The sequence below is a fragment of the Bacillus rossius genome, chromosome 8, assembly GCF_032445375.1.
Source record: "Bacillus rossius redtenbacheri isolate Brsri chromosome 8, Brsri_v3, whole genome shotgun sequence".
Lineage (NCBI taxonomy): Eukaryota > Metazoa > Arthropoda > Insecta > Phasmatodea > Bacillidae > Bacillus > Bacillus rossius.
Window position 1 is genome coordinate 21623533 of NC_086336.1, and position 7302 is coordinate 21630834.

Consider the following 7302-nt stretch of genomic DNA (forward strand, 5'->3'; position numbering starts at 1 on the left):
CAAGTTGCTATTCAAGATTTGTGTAATGAATTTTCAGATGTGCTAACTAAGAAATTAGGTCGAACTAACCTAATTGAATATCAAATTGAATTGACTGATACCACGCCAGTCAAAAGTCATCCTTATCAACTTTTAGGTCCTAAAATGGAAATTATGAGAAAACACGTACAGAAAATGTTAGATAATAAGGTAATAAAACCTTCTAACTCTCCTTTCAGTTCACCTGCATTTCTAGTGCCCAAGGGCGCGGAACAACGTTTCGTCACTGATTATCGAAAACTGAACAAACAGATTAAAATACCGCAAACACCCCTCCCAAATTTAAACTCGGCCTTTCATTGGTTTAGTAAGGCCAGGTATTTCAGTGTGTTCGATCTCAATTCGGCGTACCATCAAATCCCACTCACGCAAGACTCAAAACCTATCACCGCATTTTGCGTACCTTGGAATCTTTACCAGTATAATGTGGTACCTTTTGGCTTGGCCACAGGTGCTCAAGTACTCACACGACTTCTTGAACAAGTAGTAGGAGATTTTAAATTTAAATTTGTTTACAATTATTTAGATGATCTTGTAATTTATTCAGAAAGTTTTGAGGAACACATCCGTCATCTGACTCTTGTCCTTGAAAGACTGCGCAAGGCAGGCCTCACTGTAAATACAAAAAAGGTAAAATTTGCTGCTTCCGAAATTTCTTTTCTTGGACATTTGGTATCACACAAGGGTGTTACAATTGATCCAGAACGAACACAGGCGATCAGGGAATTCAAACCACCTAAAGACACAAAGGGCATAGCTCGTTTTATTGGCATGGCTAATTTTTATGCCAAATACATACCAAATTTCGCCGAGCATGCGGCACCTTTGTATGCATTACGTAAGAAAAATACACAATATATTTGGGGTCCTGAACAAGACAAGGCATTTAATTTCTTGAAAGAAGCTATAGCGAATCCACCTGTTCTGCGCATGGCAGATTTTAGTAAACCCTTTATTTTACAAACAGACGCCTCAAGTGTTGCTATAGGGGCGGTATTGTCTCAGGAAATAGATGGTGCCAGGCAACCCATTGCCTTTGCCTCACGTACATTAACGTTTCAGGAAAGGAAAGCATCTTCAGTGAATGAATTGGAATGTTTAGCAGTAGTTTTTGGTATTGATAAATTCCGACAGTTTTTGGAACATAGGGAATTTCTATTGGAAACTGATAATTAGGCACTCGCTTGGCTGTTAGCTCACCCTAAACAATTAGGAAAACTTGGAAGGTGGATCACCAAAATTTCTTCTCTCAAATTTAATATTCAACATATTCGCGGTACTCAAAACATTGTGGCTGACACACTTTCTCGAATGTTCGAGAACCCCTCCGAAACAATATCTCAGGAGGAACCTCAGATTTCGTGTCAGGCACTCCTAACCGATTTCCCCTTAGCTTTTCAGGACATACAAACACATCAACAAGCCGACCCATATTTGGCAAAAATAATTGAACAAGTTATAACTGGTACAGCTCCGAAATTTTATAAGTTAGCTAAAGGTCTCCTACAAAAACGTACACAACAGTCAAGGCACCTTAAAATTGTTCTTCCACAAAATCTGCGTGATATGATTTTCACATATTACCATAGTTCACCTCTCGGTGCCCATTTAGGTATTTATAAAACCATTCAAGGGATCCGACGCCATTTCATTTGGGAAGGAATGCACCGGGACATTACACAGCGAGTTAAGTTATGTAAGCTATGTGCATTAAGTAAACCTGCACAAAATACACAGTACGGTTTTCTTGCCTCAGAAGTAGCCGAAAGACCTATGCAAAAACTTTTTATTGATTTTGTAGGGCCATTTCCTCGATCCAATTCCGGACACTCTATGCTTCTTGTGGGCATAGATGCCTTTTCGAAATTTGTTTGGCTTATCCCACTCCGTAAGGCTACAGCTGACACCACTGTGTGTGCATTACAAAATCACATTTTTAAAACTTCAGGATTACCGAACATAATTGTATCCGACAACGGAACACAGTTTACATCCAGAACTTTCAAGAACATGTGTTTCTCGCATGGTATACAGCATGTGACGACATCGCCATACTACCCTAAATCCTCGCACGCGGAGAGATTTAATAGAAATCTTCGTTCGGCGCTCATAGCGTTCCACGCGAATGCGCAGGAAAAATGGGACAGTAATTTGGTGTGGTTACAGATGGCTTTTAATTATGCCCGACATGAAGGACACAAATCCACCCCATTTGAGATTATGTTTACTTATAAGCCCAACACACCCCTTTCCCATCTTTGGTCTCTCGAAGACCTACTGCCGGATGATCCCAAGGACATCACGGAGATTTGGAGAAAGGCGCGTAGGAATTTAAATTTGGCTCACCAAACAAGTCAGAGAAGGTACAATAAGTACCGCTCCCCTAACCCCTACAGGGTAGGTGACACGGTAATGTGCAAAGCACACCCGCAGAGTAAGGCCATCGATAAGCGATCGGCCAAGTTATCGTATCGCTGGACTGGACCATTACAGATCCAACGATTTCTAACCCCAGTGACTGTGAGTCTAGCCGACCCCAGTTCCGGAGAGTATGTGACACGAGCGCACATCTCCCACCTTAAGAAAGCGCATCCGAATTTAAAATAGGAGCGATTACTTTCTCTAAGCCTTGGCATGCCAGATATATATTTATATATTTAAGACTCAATAAGGAGTTTAACTGAAGAATACAAAACCTAGGTAGTAAATTAGGTAATAAAAATCCATGGTACTAGTTTGTAATGAAACTTAATATAAGGTGTTAGTTTAAGTGGCCACTTAAGTTATAATTTCAATTAAGTTAATTAATTTAATCATGTTAGTCATTAAGAATGTGCACATTAGTTCATAAGAGTGTTTAATCTTTTTTTGTGTGTTAGCATGTAAGTAGTAGGATACAGGCGAACCTGGTAACTCGTCCTACTGAAGTTTTGGTTTTTGTTTTTTCTTTCCCCTAAGCTCCGCTTTAACGCAGGGGAGTATGTGCGGTGTATTAGGGATTTAGGCACGTTTTATTTAAAATTTTGTAATCTTAAATATTTTTTGGAAATATTATTATTTTTTCTCTCATCTTATTTGCTTTACGGCCAGGCCCTCAGCCTCTGTTCTCAGAGGCGAGCTAATTTTCTTTCCCAGCCTCATGCTAGCTTAGCATTCTGGCTAATATTTCTCCCGCCTCCAGGCACGTAGGGGGCCGGTAACTTTATTTCTTCGCGGGTCTACTTTTGCCTACAGCAGCTTGTGAAGCAGTGCTGAGCCCTGCTAACTCTGTCACGAATCGGTATAAGGTTCACTAGCAGCAAGACACGACAGGAGGATCCCGTGGGCCTTGCGTCCCACAGACCATGCGTTTTTTGAAGCCATCCCCCTCCTGCTCACCCACCCTTACTTCTCAGAAGAGAAGCCAGGAGCAACGACCGCACAGGTACGTTAACCAAAGTCAAGGCCATCTCAGGCTTGACAGCCGCAGTTACGATTCTGGACTTTAACGACACCTAGCGACGGCTGTGGTCACTAACTCCACTTGTGGGCGTCGGCAGCGCCGAAACCAGCGCTCGCGCGGAGGTAACGACAACCTCTCTCCCCTCCTTATGTCTCAGGCCGCTAGGTGGCACCACTGGTTACTCCATTACCCCCTAGCTTGACACTCTCGTCGGTCACTAGTCGAATTATTAGTACTTCTTCTCGCCACCAAAAGATAGTTCGTCAGTCGCGCAGTCACTCCAGTAAGATCTAATTTTTTTTATGCCGGACACCTTCGGGTGGACTCGGTAATTTTCGGCTCAGAGCCTACCCCCCCTCCCATTCTCTAGAGACCCCGCGCTTATGATATCTGGTGATATCTCGCTCTGAACTTACTTCGGTGCGCGCCTCCTGACTGACTGGTACCGTTTGTATCTGCGATTTTCGGCGAATCATCGACATTGTATATTATGTAGTCTTCTCAGACTAGAGGGATGGAGTCCCTAGCTAAAATTATTAACCAGTCAGTAGTTTAGTTGAAAGTAGAAAAACTTAGTATTTTTATATAAATTATTTTTTTAATTAATCATAATGACATCCATGGCTACCGCGAATCGTGGTTCGGGTTTTCGGGGACGAGACGCCCTCTCCTGAGCGCCAGGAGCAACACCCTGTTTTGGTAAGTCTTGACGTCATTCCCCCCCCTTTAATTTCCCTCTATTGGCCTTTTGCGCCATTTAAGTATACTGTCTGGAAACAGGTCTAATTCTTTGGAATTTGGACGTCTGTTTCAGACAGGGTTCCAAGTTTGGGGCAGCCAAAATCCTCTGCCAGATCCTCTGGAGTCGGTTCCTGCACAGAATCCAACATCGTTAGGCCTACTACCTCGATCACCGTCTACCTACAGCCCCGGGTGATACCCGCATAATTCTATCTTTTTATTCACGAACTCAAAAATAGTGTAACCCAGTTAAGACAGCGGACAGTAAAAAGCAGTTCGAGGAGAAGAAATTTATATTATGTTTTGCAAGGACTATATGTACAACCTTTAAAGTTACCAATGTCGATTTCATTCATGTTTTTAAGTATTGTTATTTTTGTTAAACATTCAGGGCCGGCCCGATAGTCAATAAGTTCAAAAAATATATAATATAATAAGTGTAATGGTGAGGAATTTAAATAAGATCACTTATCAATAAAAAACCGATGTAACTAAGGAAAAGTCAATCTATAAAAAAAGAAAGAACAATGATTAATAAAATAAGGAAGTCTATATACGTAACAGTTGTTTTTATTTATTTAATAAATAATAACGATCCTTTTACTCCCAAGTATTCGTAGGGAGTCTCTTAATTTTCTTTGTTTGCTACTAGTGTCGCCTCTGTTGTTGACTTTTATAGTTATATATTGAGGGCCTCAGTTATCAAAGTTTCCAAATCTTTTTACCTTATTATTTAATTATTCTTTAAGACACTTGGGGTATTACAGTTGTTTTGACTCTTGTTAATGTAAATGGTTTGTATTTAAATTGTATATTATTCCATCGGTCGCGTGCCTACTGTTGAATTACCTGCAGACATTTCGAATCCTTGTTTCAGATTAAAGACTCGTATTTTTGACTTCGTCCGGCTGAAGGCCGCCTTAAGACCGACCTGCAACCGACAGCATCTGACACCGCTGACGGACCCCCTCCCCCCCTAGCCAAACCAACCCGAGGTAGGAAAGCCTCCTAACTCTAAGGTAAAACTGTTGCCACAGCACTTAACCACCATACCACTTGACCCCCACACCTAATTATTAGACACCACTCACCAGTGTCTTTTATATAATTTCCCAACCCCGTCTGGGGAAAGTGCGATGCAGGAGTACCCAGGTTACTCCCGCGGGAATGTGTTCATCTATAATCTTGAGTGTCCCACTTGCAGCCTTCTGCCTTAATCAAGTGTAGTGTTATGTCTACCAAATTAGGCCTCCGTGTTTTTACGCATAAGAAATCACTAGAGTAGTCAACAAGTGACGAACAGTCTCTAGCGTGACTTTGGATTTTCAAACATAATTTTAGGTAACATTAATTAATAAAATAATTGAAACGCCCCTCGTGTCGTTGTTATTAATATTGACAAGATGTCGACAAAACAGGCCTTGAAAGTGGCGGGCAGAAAAGAATAAATTAAGAACAAAATTTAAACATCAGAGGCGGACACGGGGTGGGTCCAACGAAAATTTGTAAACTCCCTATCAAGACCTGGGAGCATAGTGTGGATCGTTATTGCCTTAAGTAATAAAAACAAACAGTTACGTTTATAGGCATCCTTTTATTTAATAGCAAGGTTTGTTTTCAAGATTTTCTGTTACAAGCTATAAAGAGAAAACACTTCTATCATTTAACCATTATTAAAGAAAGCTCAAGTTACCTAATCATTTGCCGACCCGGGCCGCGAATAGAAAATTATTTTTCCAGCCCATCATTCTTAAAGAAACCGTAAAGTTTTAACATTTTACAATAATCTGTAATCACCATATTAGCTTATCATTGGTTAATTATAACCATTTCACATATACAATTTCGAGATGGCTGAAGAGACCAAAACTGTTAAACTGGTTCGAATCTGATATCTGAAATTACATTTGGAAATTAACAAAAGAAACTTTCACTGGCACTCGCTCTCACGAACTGAAGATTTTCTGGCGGTTCGTAGCTGATGGCGAAAAGGCCGGGAGTGAGGGCTTCCACTAGCGAAACCACCAATTCAAAATTGGAGGTCGCCGGGCTTGTTTAGTTCCCCATGATGGTTTCTTTCTCTATTGGGGGGGGGGGGGGGGTGGGTTTCTAGGACCCTGTCAAAAAAGGGTAGTAGTTGTTAGGCACAGCCATGTTGCCTGGTAGGAAGATGGAGGGCGATGCGCGGCTGACATCGCGGTTAAAAGAAAAAAAATATATGCGGCACCAGACAAGAAATTTGGTTCGCGGAGAAACTAGATTTACTATGTAGATGCTATACTGAGATGACTAAAATAAAAAACCAAAAGGAAAATAGGGAAACATCCCTTTTCTGATCATACTACATCTTAGTACTGTTGCTCGGCGTCAGCTTTGATTTAACTGGACGGAGCCCGAAACGCGATCAGCGGATTACCGACGCGGTCGTTCCAGAGTGCAGAGCAAGAGTCCCCTTACATCCGCTAAAACAAGGACCTCGCCCTCGAGGGTGGAGGGGCGTCGGAAACCTTTGGCAACTCTCGTTGTCCGGCCCGAAGTGAACTATCATAAAAGACTTCCCTCTGTCGGAGTTTGCACGCACTAAGGTCGACCAGGGGCGAGTTCCGGTACATTCGACTTAAAAAAAATTACTCCCTTATGAAACCAATCTATATGGAAAATAAAATTATTTCCAAAAATAATTTTAAAATTATGATAAAATTTAAAAAACGTGCCGAAATACCTAATTTCCGGCACATACTGCCCCGCTTGAATGTGGAGCATAGAGAAAAAAAAAACACTTCTAGTTAGGTGAGTAACCAGGTACGCCTGTATCCTACTACTAACTTTTACCGCGCGCGCGCAGCGCTGTCACGTCTCAAAGTCAGGCTTCCGAGGTATTTGTACCACGTAGGGTATCATGATTTAAAACATGGCTCTTTGAATTTGAAATACTGTTAATAATTTAAACTTTAGTAGGTACTAAAATAATGACGTGGAATTTAGACGTGGTTGATATCGATTATTGGAAAAGCTGTAGATTCCATCTGTTGGGCATTGTGAGGGAGGCCATAAGGCCACTGAGGCGAAAAAGGTATCTG